Source organism: Coptis chinensis, chromosome 2, assembly GCF_015680905.1.
Source record: "Coptis chinensis isolate HL-2020 chromosome 2, ASM1568090v1, whole genome shotgun sequence".
Classification (NCBI taxonomy): domain Eukaryota; kingdom Viridiplantae; phylum Streptophyta; class Magnoliopsida; order Ranunculales; family Ranunculaceae; genus Coptis; species Coptis chinensis.
This window is the reverse complement of record NC_141457.1, coordinates 47,832,023-47,848,716: the sequence shown is the minus strand read 5'-3', so window position 1 is coordinate 47,848,716 and position 16,694 is coordinate 47,832,023. Positions and strand designations below refer to the sequence as shown.

The 16,694-nt window shown below is 39.9% G+C and overlaps 1 non-coding gene across 1 annotated transcript; it reads left to right on the top strand.

Moving 5' to 3' along the window:
* The first annotated feature begins 10,270 nt into the window (after positions 1 to 10,270).
* On the top strand, positions 10,271 to 10,374 carry LOC147516318 (small nucleolar RNA R71). The gene has a single exon (XR_015214559.1). It is a non-coding gene; the product is annotated as a small nucleolar RNA R71 (small nucleolar RNA).
* Positions 10,375 to 16,694: the final 6,320 nt, after the last annotated feature.

Genomic DNA, 16,694 nt, shown 5'->3' with positions numbered 1-16,694 from the left:
GTCGATCAAACACATCTGCCACTTACTATCACACTAACCTATTCCTAATTAAGCTAGAGGTCTTTATTAGGTGTTGGGATTAGGAGATGGTTTAAGAAGGAAGGAAATGGATATTCAAAAGGACAACTCTGAGATAATAGAGTCTTCATATTATGTAACTAGAGAAACCTTGTTATTTACTTTTGCTTCTACACTTTGTTTCCATCCTTAGCCATATTTTTCTTTTTCTTTTCTTTGGCTTTTGACTCCCTTTATTCTATTTTTTGGAGTTTTGATTTATTTCTATTTTTTTCTTTTTTCTTTGGATGGAAACTTCTTTTATTTATTTCCTGAAGCAACTAACTAATTTTTGTTTACACAGGTTTTTCTCTTCTTCTTTCTTCATCATTCTATTCTCAGACTTATTCTAAATTGGGTAGGTTGATTTATTTATATAATTTTTTTTATTTATTTTGTTTTGTTTTTGTAACAGGGTAAAGGAATTGTGGTTTATGGAAGGGCTAATGAAAGGCTCAGAGGGGCGACTAGTGGAAAATAATTCATAGGTTTGAATTTCTGGCTATATCGATCCAAAGAGGGCCTAAATTCTCGCTTAGGATATGGCATAGTGATCAAGCAAGTGGGCGTGTGATTTCTCTCCCGATTTTTACTTCTCCCTTGTGTCATTTCTCAAATGTTTCGCTCATATAAGGCTTTTAGGCTATATTCTCACAGGATTTGTAGAATAAGTACTCTAGCCTAGATTTCAAAACTTATCGCTAACAATCATAGATACTCATGTAATAAATTTATAGATAGATGCAAAGATTATTACCTACATATTAACCTAAGTTTCTAACAATTATTACGATGCAAAAGCTATGTGAGACTTCTAAATTGTTAAGAGCATAGAAAAGAAAACAATACCAATATTCCTAAGTGTATAGCATACTTTTTTTTTTTTTATATTTTTGAATTTTTGAAATTTTAACTAGAAAACAAGTGCATATTATACATATCTATATCCTAACAGATGTCTTAATTACACGTGTTTCTATGCCCCCAAACAAGAAGCATGCTTTGTCCTCAAAGCATTTAAATAAAGAGGGTAGGAAAAATACCATTGAAGCGCGTGAAATTCAGGAACATCTGCAAGACAAAGTTAAAACATACAAATATAGTAATAAAAAAAAAAAACTGACGCAACTCTATAAGGGTTCCACCCATTATGGGGTTAACAGAATTAAATTGCTTGGGACATAAGCAGACACTAACTTAACTAAAAACTTACCCGCACCCCAAAGATTTACTCGTCATCCTCCTCTTCTATATGAGGTTCTTTCACATCCCGCCATGCCATAACAACTTGCCACGCCTTCCGTGTGGTATCATCAACAACTAGTGCTAACCTCTCTAGTGTTATTTGGTCCGATGGGGTGTAAGGGGCAACCAAATGTGGTTGCACCTGCCATCCCGCCAAGTCATGGCTCGAATGATCTTACCACCACGATTGGTGGGTCTCATGATTTCGACCCTTTCCCAATCTGCGGTAATCGCGGTAATATGGGGGTAGGCAAGCGCCAAGTAATCGCGGCAAACCAAGACAGGCATAAGAAGGTACTTATGCCTCAAGGTATGGCCTCACTTCAGAGTAGCAACTAAAACTTCGGGGAATGTCATACCGACGACGCCCCCCTCGCCTAAAGCAAGGAAAACGTCACCGATATATTATTGGCGTATAAACCGCCGTTCCCTAGAATGTTCATCATGATGAACAACATGGTTGTGCCTACATTCAGCGATAGGCTACTCAGGGCGATGTTATATTGGTCTTGGTCCATGATACGAAACACCCCTCCCCCATAATACTCATGGAAATAGGCATATTCATATAGGTATGAGTTATCTGTCATATATCCCCACGTGTGCATAGGTCGTAATGGCAACCCCCCGAAACCAAAACTATCAATTGCTTACTGAATTTCATAGTCGTGCCATCAATAGCAAGGGAAAATTTTTGTTCTCCTTCTTGGGTACAATAAAAAGAAATATTATTATAGAAGAATTCAGTTAGCTTAGGTGAAAAAGAATCGTCATCACTCACCAGAAGATGTCGCCATCCTAATCGCGACGATCCGGCCATGAACGATGCTCCATAGGTATCGGTTCCCATCAAGTCTTCAAATGACTGTTCGGGAATCACTATAGGAGGTGTCATCTCAAAACTACTATGTAGAACAGCTGCGAAAACCTGGAAGAAACCTCAGAAAATCGGAATTTCCTGTGCTTACGGAAGGATATGCTGGCGCTTCGAGATAAGCGAAGTCGCTTTTAGGTTTTTGGTATTACAGTTGTTTGAGCTGGTCGCTTCTGCTTCGAAGCGGCGCGCTCTGAGATTTTTTTTCGATTTACAAGTGTTTTTAGGCGAAGTCGCTACCGCTTGGGCGCCAGCTCGACAAAAAAATTTATGGAAGTGTATAGGGCGCAGCGCCGCTTAACCGAAGCGCTGGCGCCATAAATGCGTAAAACGATGTTTACAAGAAAAACAAGCTGAAAAAGCTTGGAGTGAAAGGTGAGAGATGATTGTGGGGTGTAGTGTGGGTTATGAGTGTAGAATGATGGAAGTTTAAATAGGTTCTGGGTTTCCAAAACGAATCGGCAAGTTGCCAAATTGTTTTAAGGCAATTTCCGGAAATAGAAATCTGCCAAACCCGAAAACGGAAACTAACCATAGTTTTGATTTCCTAACAACCCTGGTATCTTTAAACTTGGTTTAGAATAGTAACTTCTAAACTCTCCTACATATCATGCTACCACTACAAAAATCATAGATATGCCGATATCGGCCTAATTTTCAACTTTGACTCCAAGACATCCTTACGAAAGATGATCAAAATAAATTATATTAAAATAATATGAAATCCAAGCAATCTAAAACAAACAACTTAATATTTAAATCTAACTACTGAAATAAAATTCCACTAACAAAACAATAAAAACAATGAAATAACAGACACCTGTCGATGGTGAACACCTAGGGCGTGAAGAAGATGGTCCCCGAGATGGAGATCGGTTCTCGTGGTGAAGAATGGCTTGAGCCATCCGGCTGCGGGCGACGACGCTCATGCCTCTCGACTCACCGGTGAGACAGACTCATCCACGAAAGTGGCATACGTCAGAGCATCTCTATCCCGAACAAGCGTGCTTCCATCTCGCCTTGAGTATCGCGATAATTGGGCTTGGTGATTCCGTGGATAATCTCCAAGTTAGACAAGATATCTTCCTCGACCCCTTTCGAGCATTTCAACTCGCCTCGAAAGTTCGCTTTGCTTATTTCGAATTACAATTTGTCTATGTCGGATATCTTCACGATACGATAACTGCGATCGCAAACCCGGTTTTGCGATTATCATTCGCTCTAAATTAGAAGTTTGACTATCGAAATTATCCTCAACCAACCATGTCATATCTTCGCCTTCATTATTCGACTCAACTTTATTCTCTGCGGACAACGGCCAAGTCTCTTGGATGCATTCCTTATAAATACTTGCATTAGAATGCAATTTGATCTTAATAGGAGCAGATTTAGCGGCGACTCTAAATGAGAGCATAATCTTAGTGATCAATACGGGAAGAGGCCATGCTCTTTCCCACTCCTCTAATCACATTCAAAATTACATCGAGGATGCAGAAATTACACTCATTCGCTTGCAAAATCCAGAGAACGCGAAATCGTCCGATGTCGCCGACTTTGTCTTTCCCGAGGGGCGTTCCTACCAATCCACCGAGCTACCGCCCGTTGATTGGTTCTCGTGGTCGTCTCGCGCGAACGAATGAGATATCGTATTGTATTCACCCTCTATGACCAGATCTTTCATCAAAACAGGAACTGCAGTATAATCGGATTCCCGAATGGTCGATATCGGGTTGGTTACAGGCGTGATTCCTAATAGCTCACCAACAACCGCCTCGTTATTTCCCCCTCGCTCCTCGCTATCCTAATGAAAATCCTATTTCCCTCCAATTCTCGTTTCTTATAAAACTGTTCTACCAAATCATAGTGATAGAACTCATCATGTCGAATACCACACCGTTTCAATCCCTCTTAATCATATTGGCGTCAGAAAATGGTGCGAAATGGTCGGCCTCAAACGCGCGTGCTCGCAACATTCTTCGTCAGAAGCGCCATTGAAGTTTCTTAGATAACTAATGGTTTTTGTAGCCTGTGGGGGAGGCGAGTTTGATAAAAAACAACGAGAAACAATGGTGGTGGCGGTGGTGGTTACGGTGGCAGGTTTGAAAACTTGAATTGGTGGGTGTTTTCTTGGTGGAAACGGTTGGAGATTGTGTTGGTGTTTCACAAAGGGCGTGGGTGGTCTTTCTATTTTGATGTATTCTATTTTTATTTTTATTTTTTTTATTTTGGTTGCTAGGGTTTGCATTTAAATTTGTGACAAGCGGTTGGAGAAGATGACTCGCGATTGGGTTTTTGGAAAGGGAGGCGCGGGCGCGCTGTAGGTGAGCGCGAGTTGGCCCAAAGCCCAATTCGATTTTTCGACTTTCGTCGATTTTCAGCGCGACTTCAAACTAAATTTCCCCGCCGTTATCGGTCCGATTTTTTGCGAATGAGATATGGAAATGATCAGAGAGAATTTCCAATCCAATGATCCATAAACTACTCTATTCCGACCGTGGGTGACATATAAGATAGTGGAAAACGTCTCAAAGTGCGTGCATGACGTAAGTTATGCGAACAAATGAACACTAAATTAGATGACGTCAACCCCAATGAACTATACTAATGGACCTAAGCAACGCCAAAGGGAGGTTCGAGCAATCCGGATGCAAGGATCGATCGCCCACCCCAAACAAATTTTAAACACAAAATTTGTTTACAACGTAATCGCTTTAAAGTCGATTCCCAAGACTTGTTGGATTGCTATGTTTATGATTTTTAAGAATTTTTATTTTATTTTTATTTGTTTATTATAAGAAACACGAAAAACAATAAATACATAATTCACTCCATAGAGGAACATGACTAAAAAATCCGAGAAAAATGCAAGAGTGGAAAACGTGAACTATGTGAACTGTGGACTTAGGATCCGGTACTTACATGACCACACACTCCATAGGGAGGGCCCAGCCACCTTTTAATGGTGCACTTACCATTAAATGGAAGTGAAAGGAAGTACACCAATGACAAGGGTCATTCCTCATATATAGGGTCCCGTAAAAGGACTTCCTCTATATCGAGGGGGCCGAGGTTCGTGAAAATGTTTTAATCGTTGACCGTTAACTTGAAAGGTACTGTTGTCCTTAGGATTTACCAAGGTAATTGCCCCCGTAGTAAGGGTGACTTGATAACGAACTTAAAAGGACCGCACCAACGGGTTTTAGTTTCCACGGAAAATATGTAGACGGGAGTTGTAAAGCAAAACCTTTTGTCCGACCACAAACTCTTTGCGCAGATATGCTTATCATGAACACGCTTCATGTTAGCTTTATAATCCTTCAGCGAGATCGTAAGAATCGCCACGGATTTCTTCAAGCTCATTTAATTGTAACTTCGTTTGACACCGCCTCATCAATATTGTAGTTAAGGCTTTTATAGCCCACGAGCACGGTGATCTAATTCAACGGCAAAATGACATGGTTTCCCAAATACAAGTCTAAAGGGAGACATACCTATAGGAGTTTTGAAAGCAGTTCTATATGCCCATAAGGCATCCGATAGACGCTTGACCAGTCTTTCCTATCGGGTTTCTTGTTGTTTCTAAAATCTTTTGATTTCCTATTAGAAACTTCTACTTGTCCGCTAGTTTGTGGATGATAAGGAGTTGCTACTTTGTGTGTAACTCCATACTTTTTCACTAGGGATGCAACAACTCTGTTGCAAAAATGTGTTCCACCATCACTAATGATGGCTTTAGGAATGCCAAACCGACGAAAAATATATTCTTTAATAAAAATACCACGGTCTTATGGTCATTGCTACGGGCAAGCTAGGGCCTCTATCCATTTAGACCGTAGTCCACGGCAACTAGAATATAAATATATAACCGTGGGAAACAGGGAAAGGGCCCATGAAATCAATACCCCACACATCAAAAATTTCTACTATCAAGATTGGATTTAATGGCATCATATTACGCTTCGTGATTCGCCCAAGTTGTTGGCAACGAATACACGTCTTGCAATGCACTTGGGCATCCTTAAAAAGGGTAGGCCAATAAAATCCATTGAAGAACTTTAGCGGCTGTTTTCATTCCGCTAAAAGTGGCCACCACACTTTTTGTCATGGCGAACGATAGAACTTCATTATATTCCCCTTTGGGAATGCAACGACGAATAATCTGATCCGCACAATACTTAAAAAGGTAGGGCTCATCCCAAGTAGTATAACTTGACTCGCCAAGAACTTCTTACGCTTCATTTCTTGTCCAATTATAAGGCATAACATCAGCCGCTAAATAATTTACGATGTCCGCATACCATGGTGATGAAAAAAATAGCATACAGATGCTCATCGGAAAAGAGTCCCGTATAGACTTCGAATCACTACTATCGCCATTTGTAAAAGTCTAGATAAGTGGTCGGCAACTACGTTTTCGACCCTCTTTGTCCTTTATTTCTAATGTGAACTCTTGCGGTGAGAAGAATCCATCGGATTAATCTCGCTTAGCATCCTTCTTTGCAAGAAGGTACCTAAGTCTTTGCATGGTCCGTGGTAAACTAAAGTTTTAGAACCAACCAAATAAGGACGAAATTTATCTAAAGCATAAATGACAGCTAAGAATTCTTTTTCAGTAGTTGTATAATTCTGTTAAGCATCGTTTAATGTTTTACTAGCATAATAAATAACAGTGGGACTTATTATCTAGTTTACGTCCCAAAGACAAACCAAGCTGTATAGTCACTAGCATCACACATGAGTTCGAAAGGTTTAGACCAATCGAGAGGTCTGTATAATAGGTGCGATGGTTAGAAGCGGCTTTTAAGGTTTCAAAAGCCCGTTTACGCTTAAAATTAAAATCAAAGATTGCATCCTTCAAAAAGCAGGTTAGTTAAAGGCCTAGCTATTTTCGAAAAAATCTTTAATGAAACGCCTATAAAACCCCTGCATGGCCTAGAAAGGCTCTAATCTCACCGGACAGTCCGTGGTTTAGGTAGGGTCGCCTATCTTATCTAGTTTGGCTTTATCTACTTCGATGCCATCACTAGATACAATATGACCTAGTACTATGCCCTTTTTACCATGAAATGACACTTTTCCCAATTTAAAACGAGGCTCTTTTCTTCACACCGTCAAGACCTTAGACCCAGGTTAGACAAGCATTCAGTAAAGGAGTCTCCATAGATAGAAAAATCATCCATGAACACTTCCATAAAGCTCTACCATGTCACTAAATATATGAAGCATACATCATTTGGAAGGTACCGGGGCATTACAAAGGCCAAAAGGCATTCGCTTTATAGGCATATGTTCCGAAGGGACATGTGAAGGTTGTCTTTTCTTGGTCATCAATGTCAATAATAATCTGAAAATAGCCAGAGTAGCCATCCAGAAAATAATAAAAGGCATGACCAGCTAGACGTTCTAGCATCTGATCTATAAATGGTAAGGGAAAGTGATCCTTTCGTGTCATAGCATTTAAACGTCCCAGAATCAATACAGATTCTCCATTTCATAGGACCTTGAGTGACAACATAGTCACCCTTCCCGTTACGTACCATGGTAACACCCGATTTCTTAGGAACTACATGAATGGGACTTACCCATTCGCTATCGGAGATTGGGTATATAATACCCGCATCGAGTAATCGCAAGACTTCTTCCCTAACCACCTCTTTCATGCCAGGGTTCAAGCGACGCTGAGGTTCGCGAAAGTCTTCGCGTTATCCTCCAAATGGATACGATGAGTGCAAACATTAGGGTCAATTCCCTTAATGTCGGCTAGGGACCAACCAATCGCAGACCGATGTTCCCTAATCACCCTTATTAAACATGTCTCTTCATCCTTAGTTAACAGAGAAGATATAATTATCGGGTGACTACCATCCGGATCAAGTTGAATATATTTTAACTCCGGGGGAAGAGGTTTAAGCACTGGTGTGGACGGAATGTCCATTGATGTTTCATAAGTGTCCTTATCTTGCGTAATGAAGACTTGCTTAGGTAGCAAGTCTTCGTAATCAGTATATGGAGCAACCGACGGGTCTACAATTGGTGTGGACTCCAGGATGGTGTTGACTTCCTCTAAGTAGGAGTCATTTATAAAATCTGAAGTTCCAAAAGAAAGGAATTTGTACATATTGTTTTCAGGAAACGTGTTGTTAAAATAATCTTGAGCTAAACTCTCGATCATGCTAACCTCCCCATCTACAGACGAATCTGGTAACTGTTTCATCATTTTAAAAACATTTACCTCGACAGAAAGTTGGCCAAAAGATAAGGACATCTTTCCATCGCGACAATTTATAAGCGCATTGGCAGTTGCCAAGAAGGGGCGTCCTAAAATGATCGGTACAGAGTCATTAGCGACTTCTGTATCGAAGATAACAAAATCAGCAGGATAGTAGAAATCCTGAACCTTAACAAGCACGTTTTCCACTACACCTTTAGGATACTTAATTGACACGTCCCGCTAATTGCAACGCGTTATTTTTGTAGGTTGCATTTCCTGTAGACCTATTTGTTTATACAAGTAATACGGGGAGTAAGTTAACACTTTCCCCCGTGTCTAATAAGGCGGTCGCCGTGGTGGGAATCTCCTAAGGTGCATTTTACAATGGGGATCGACCCGGGGTCCTTGTACTTAACAATTCCATTATTTTCGGATAAAGTTGGGAACCGCTTCGCCATTAAGAAGGCGCCTTTAGGTATATTGGTCTTACGCCTAGTAGTACACAACTCTTTAAGAAACTTAGCGTGGTTAGGTAGCTTTTAATAGCTTCGAAAAAGGAAGGTTTATCGTTAGATTCTTGAAAACGTTCCTAATTTCCTCAAAGTTTGTATCCCCGGTTAGCATGGCTAATTTTTGAGGGAACGGTGGTTTTCGCTCTATATTTCGCGATATGGCTCTACTTGGCCGTGTAACCTTGGCTTTCGGTTTCTTTGGTTGTGATTTAACCTGGTACCTCTACCGTGGTAGGCTCCTCGCTTTCTATTGCGGTATCTAGTTCGATGTCCGGTGTAGGAGTAATCGATGGGGTAACTATAGGCGTAGTTACTTTGTTATCAACCACTCTTCCGCAACGTAGAGTGGTGATGGCATTTAGGTCACCTACGATTGTAGTTTCCGCACTAGAATTACCGCTTACCTCAAAGGCTGTGTTTCTTTGTTTTAGGGTTTGGTATTGCTTGTCCCGAAACACGCCTTTTGGTTGGTCTTTTCTTGGGCTAACTGTTGTATGCCCCGATTTATGGATTGTAAAATCTGTTGGTTTGATTGAGTCATTGTCCGGAAAAGTTGTTGGGTAACTTGTATAAAGGCCGATAACGATCCGGTTGTGTAGGTGTAGTAGTCACGGGTGGTGTGGACCGAACTATCTCTCGTTGATTATTTATGGGTGGGTTGTGATACTTATTATTATTAACCTAACGATACCTCTATTGGTATTATAATTATTATAATTATTCTGACCTTGTGCTTGACCTTGTCGTGGTTGCGCTTGGTTGTTATAATTATTATAATTCCCTTGACCTTGTCCTTGTCCTTGTCCTTGCCTAGGTGGAGCTTGGTTGTTATAATTATTTGCTTGCCTAACGCTTTGATTATTGTACCACGGAGGTGTTACTTGTTGATTATTTCTCCAACCGGAAGTTGGGATGTTGTCTCCACGGGGCGTTAGGAATAGGATAGTTATTAATAGAGTAAACATTATCTTGTTCTGGTGGTTGTTGTTCATAAGCTAGAGGACAATAATCGTCAGGGTGCTCTGGACTCAAACAGAAATTACATGGGTTGGAGTTTACATTCATGACGGGATAGGCTTTTGTTGAGCAAATAAATAGCCTCTACTTTTTAGTTAGAGATTCGATTAGATTTTTAAGTTCGATCGGTTTTCTTCTCAAACATACCGTGCCTTTACCGGTTGAAGAAGAACTAGCTGGAGGGGATATCATCACTACCCCCAATTATTATTCCGCTTAGTTTGGTCTTCTAAAAATTTGTAAGCCTCCGAGGCTCGCTTTACTTAGGAAACTACCCCATTCATTATGTCAAGGACTTCTTTATGGTGGTGTAGAAGACCTTTGAAAAGGCACGAACTAACGTGTCTTTTCGCTAAGTTATGATGTGGACACTCTATAAGGAGATCGGTGAAACGATTCCATGCCTCAGAAAATGATTCATGAGGATTCTGTCGGAAAAAATGAATCTTGGAAAGCATCTCATCCGTCTTTAGGGGTGGGTAAAAATGTTCCATAAACAATTTGAACAAGTTTAGCCCACGAGTCCACAGAATTAGGCGCTTGGGCAGTTAACCAAGACGCCGCCTTATCGGCTAATGTGAAAGGGAATACCCTCAGTTTAATTTGTTCCGCACCTACCGTAGGATGATGGAATGTTGTAAGGACTTGTTTAATCCTACGCATGTGCTGATAAGGTGATGAAAAACGGGTAACAAATTAAATATGTTTGGGGGGATTCGAAAATCCCCCACTGGGTCTGCTAGAACGATGCACGATTTAGGGCTATCGCTCAAGGCTTTGTAAAAGTCGTAGAGAGGAGTCTCTCTTTCTTCAGCCATTATGTCAGGTATGGTGTGTGTGATAGTAGTTAGAGGTGTCGTGGGTGGTGTACTAGATAGACTTGTTTGTTGTGGTGTAATTACGTTTTGTTGTTTTGTTCGACCAGACCTTAATCTCATGCAAGACTAAGTTGAGCTTAACTAAACATGCAACACTCCAAACAATTCGATATACTAGTAGAAAACCTCTAACCGAAATGCGAGGTATGGAAGAAAGGAATACCGATAAGCGTCCTTGCTTCGCTTATGAATAGCGTCTTGTGGTGCAGCGTGTTCAGTGTATATAAGAGATTAGAACACTGAAAAATATGAAAGATCAAAGTTTGAATCAAAACCGTGGAAATCTGAAATTTTAACCTTCGGAGGCCAACGCCATCGAAAGTAATTTTCAGATTACAGTGTTTTAGGGCGGTCGCTTTCGAAATAAAATCGAAGTTCCAAAGTGTTTGAGCTGGTCGCGACTTGTTATGGTAGCGCGCGCCATTTCGTGGTATTTTCTCGTGGAAATTTGTCACTGAAATGAAATGGGCACCCACAAAGATGAAACAAACAAGGGTGGGTGGGTTTAATGGGACTTAAAATGACTACTTCTACTATGAAAACAATGCTAAAGTGTAACTAAGACGCGGCGAAATGCCATTTGATAAAAGTAAAATGAATAGTCTACCTACTTAAAATGAACGATGAATTCAAAACGTAAGTAAACTAAAACTAAACTTTTACTAGATATTTATCAAAGCTTCTACTCGATCACGCGATTGCACTAAGTGGAGTAGGAAGTTCGCTCCACTCCTAATTCCCTAGCATGGATTGTTTTCTAAGTTTAAGAAATCAGTCTTAAGTCTAATGAGAGCTTTACTTAAATGTTATGCTAACAAGACGACGTTAATTTAAATAACGAGATATAATAAATAACAAGATAAATTATGAAAGCTACGGAATACGATTGTTTTTGACTCTAGATAAAGAAATAGAGGGGAATTAAATCCACCTCGAATCCAACTTAATAACCTAGTATAGATTGTCGTATCTCGATTCTTACGTTTTCACGGCAAGAATTTCGAGTCTAATCCCTAGTGTTCATGGCATTCCTACCGGATACTAACTAGCATGTGAGGTCGTCCACCCATTCTCATGGCGAAACACGACCTTCTAGAGTGGAATAGATTCTACAACCAATTCTATACTAACCACTAAGTTTCATCAAGGCTTCATCAACCCCTCTAATGGAGGTTTTAGCCTTGAGTCATCAACCTAACATTTTCCATTGAATCTAAACTAAACATAATGTAAGAAATTGAGATTTACTTAATTAAACAATAATGAATCTAATTTAATGACTGGAATGGAATAAGAACAAGAATTTAAATTAGATCTAGAATGGAAATGACAAGAACAAAATTGAATAATAACTATTTTATTTATCTAATCAATCAAGAACAATCATTCAAGAATTTAATCTAAAACAAGAATTGTAATGGAACTAAAACTTAATTAATTAATTAAAACAGATCTAGAATTCTATATATTAATTTAGGTCTAACTAGCTACCATTAACAAAGAGTGAAGCTTTTGTTTTTATACATCCAGATCCAAAAATCGTGCATGGGCTTGGAGCCATGTTTTGGGCCAGAGAATCAGGCCCAAAACCCAATTCTTTCAGTCCAAAAAGGCCTCTTCAGCTGCAGTTCTCTTCAACAGACTTTTCATCCACTTCTGCTCCTCTGATTGAGTCAAGGCTTGGACCATTGGAAAGCTCTTTCCGAGTCGGTCGTTTTGACATAAGGTAGGCCCAATTCCGAGGTCTGAGTCTAAAGATATGGTCTTCGGAAGTTCTGTTGACTTTGTGCACAAGCTTTTTGCCGCGGACTTTTTGACTTTTCATCTTTTGACCAGGCTTTACAAAGGCTTGGTCTTCTTGAATCTTGGCCTTTAATCACTGAACTCCTTAGTATCCAACCATTGCTCCTTTATCTCATCAAAGTGGCACATTCCTCATTATAATTGACTTTGAAGCCCTAAATACATAAAAACACGAATCGCGATTAACTCTTACTTATTATTCACATAATTGGTCTAACAAAGATGATTATTAAGGGGTTAAAACTACAGTTTTGGGCTCTTATCAACAGCTCTAAAGGAGAGCATGATCTTAGTGATCAATACGGGAAGAGGCGCCAAGGTCTTTCCCACTCCTATAATCACATTAAACATTAAGTCGAGGATGCAGAAATTATACTTATTTGTTTGCAAAATCCGGAACGCGTCGCATTGCAGGCGATATCATCGACTTTGTCTTTCCCGAGGGCGTTCCTACCAATCCACCGAGCTACAGCCGTTGATTGGTTCTCGTGGTCGAATCGGCGGACACAATGAGATATCGGATTGTATTCACCCTCCACGACAAAAGTATCTTTCATCAAAGCGGAACTCCAAAGATAATCGATTCCCGAATTGTCGCTACGAGGTTGCTTTCAAGTGTAATTCCTAACAGTTCAGCCAACAACCTGCCTCACCGTTACTTCCCTCCTCGTTCCTACTACCTTTATAAAAATCATATCCCCTCAATTCGCTTTTTATAAAACCGTTTCTACCACATCATAGTGATAGAACTCCTCGATCGAAAGTACCACAAATCCGTTCCAATCCCTCCTAATCATCTCCACGTCAGAAAATGGCGGTCAAGTTGGCAACAAACGCGTGCTCGCAAAATTCTTCGTCAGAGTGCCATTGAAGTTTCGAGACAACTAATGGTTTTGTAGACCGTGGGGGAGGCGAGTTTGAAGAAAAACAACTAAAAACAACGGTGGTGGCGGTGGTTACTTGAATTGGTGGCTGTTTTTCGGAGTTAGGTTGGTGGTGGTAATGGTTTGGAGAAGATTTTAGTTGGATTTGAATTTCTTGGAGTGGGTGTAGTTAGATTTCCTTTTCTTTTTTTTTTTTTTTTTTTTTATATTTTTTTTTTTATTTTGGTGTTTAAGGTTTATTTTAAACCTTGGTAACCGGCGGGATTGAAAAGGAAAGAAATGTGCGTTTTTGGGAAGGAAGGAGACGACGACGCGGCGTGCGTCGGTTTGGGTCCAAGCCCAATTTGAATTCGAAATTTTCCGATTTTTTCAAGAATTTCAAATTGAATTTGCCGCTTCATTCTTGGCCGATTTTGGCGAATGAGTTATGGAAATGATCAGTAGAGAATTTCCAATCCAATGATCCATAAAACACTCAATTCCAGCCATGGGTGACGTATAAGAAGATGGAAAAATGCCTCGAAGTGCGTGTGTGACGTAAGTTATGCGAACGAAGGAAATCTAAGTTTTAGATTACGTCAACCCAATTGAACTACAAGTAATGGGCCTAAGCAACACAAATGGAAAGTTTGAGCAATCCAGATAGAAAGACCGATTGCTCACCCCCAAACAAATTTTTAAACACAAAATTTGTTCTAACGTGGGTCGTTTAAAGTCAGATTCCCAAGACTTGTTGGATTGCTATTTCTATGATTAAGAATTTTTTATTATTTTTTATTTTTTTATTAGTTTATTATAAGAAAAATGAAAAACAATAAATACATAATTCACCCCATAGAGTAACATGACTCCAAAACCGAGAAAACATGTAAAAGTGGAAAACGTGAATTATGTTAACCGTGGACTTAGGTTCCGGTACTTACAGCCACACACTCCCTAGGGAGGGCCCGATTACCTGAATGGTGCACTTACCACTATATGGAAGTGAAAGAAAGTACACCAATGACAAAGGTCAATCCTCATAGACAGGGTCCTGTAAAAGGACTTCCTCTACATCGGGGGCGAAGTTCGCGGAAAATGTTTTAACCGTTGACCATTAACTTGAAAGGTACTGTTGTCATTGGGATTTACCAAGGTGATTGCCCCATAAGGGGTGACTTCAAGAAACTGTAAAAGGACCGGACCAACGGGTTTTAGTTTCCAAAAATATGTAGACGGCAGTTGTAAAGCAAGACCTTTTGACCTACCACAAACTCTTTGCAAGATTTGCTTATCATGAACACGTTTCATGTTAGCTTTATAATCCTTCAAGAGATCGTAAGAATCGCTACGGATTTCTTCAAGCTCATTCAATTGCAATTTCGCGTTTGACACCCGCCTCATCAATATTGAAGTTAAGGCTTTTATAGCCCATAGAGCACGGTGCTCTAATTCAACGGGCAAATGACATGGTTTCCCAAATACAAGTCTAAAGGGAGACATACCTATAGGAGTTTTGAAAGCAGTTCTATCGCCCATAAGGCATCCGATAGACGCTTCGACCCGATCTTTCCTATCGGGGTTTCTGAGTTGTTTCTAAAATCTTTTTGATTTCCCTATTAGAAACTTCTACTTGTCCGCTAGTTTGTGGATGATAAGGAGTTGCTACTTTGTGTGTAACTCCATACTTTTTCACTAGGGATGCAACAACTCTGTTGCAAAAATGTGTTCCACCATCACTAATGATGGCTTTAGGAATGCCAAACCGACAGAAAATATATTATTTAATAAAAAAATACAACGGTCTTGTGGTCATTGCTACGGCAAGCTAGGGCCTCTATCCATTTAGACACGTAGTCCACGACAACTAGAATATAAATGAAACCGTGGGAAACAGGGAAGGGACCCATGAAATCAATGCCCCAAACGTCAAAAATTTCTACTATCAAGATTGGATTTAATGGCATCATATTACGTTTTGTGATTCGCCCAAGTTGTTGGCAACGAATACACGTCTTGCAATGCACTTGGGCATCCTTAAAAAGGGTAGGCCAATAAAATCCACATTGAAGAACTTTAGCGGCTGTTTTCATCCCACTAAAATAGCTACCACACTCTTTGTCATGGCAGAACGATAGGACTTCATTATATTCCCACTGGGGAATACAACGACGAATAATCTGATCCGCACAATACTTAAAAAGGTATGGCTCATGCTAGTAGTATAACTTAACTCTAGCCAAGAACTTCTTACGTTCATTTCTTGACCAATTATAAGGCATAACATCAGCCGCTAAATAATTTACAATATCAGCATACCATGGTGCTGAAAAAATTGCATACAGATGCTCATCAGGAAAAGAGTCCGGTATGGACTCAGAATCACTCTGATCGTCGTTTGTGAGTCTAGATAAGTGGTTGGCAACTACGTTTTCGACCCCTCTTTTGTCCTTTATTTCTAATGTGAACTCTTGCAGGAGAAGGATCCATCGGATTAATCTCTGCTTAGCATCCTTCTTTGCAAGAAGGTACTTAAGGGCTGCATGGTCTGTGTAAACTAAAGTTTTAGAACCAACCAAATAAGGACGAAACTTATCTAAAGCATAAGTGGCAGCTAAGAATTCTTTTTCGGTAGTTGAATAATTCCGTTGAGCATCGTTTAAGGTTTTACTAGCATAATAAATAACAGTGGACTTATTATCTAGTTTTTGTCCCAAGACTGCACCAACTGCATAGTCACTAGTATCACACATGAGTTCGGAAGGTTTAGACCAATCGGGAGGCTGTATAATTGGTGCAGAGGTTATAGAGGCTTTTAAAGTTTCAAAAGCCTGTGTACAGTTAAAATTAAAATCAAAGATTGCATCTTTCAAAAGCAGATTAGTTAAAGGCCTAGCTATTTTCGAGAAGTCTTTAATAAACCGCCTATAAAAACCTGCATGGCCTAGAAAGGCCCTAATATCACGGACAGTCCGTGGTTTAGGTAGGGTCACTATCTTATCTAGTTTGGCCTTATCTACTTCTATGCCATCACTAGATACGATGTGACCTAGTACAATGCCCTTTTTCACCATGAAATGACACTTTTCCCAGTTTAAAACGAGGCTCTTTTCTTCGCGACAAAATCAAAACCTTAGGCAAAGTTAGACAAAACAGATGCGTGAAGGAGTCTCCATAGATAGAAAAATCATCCATTAAAACTTCCATAAAGCTCTACCATGTCACTAAATATAT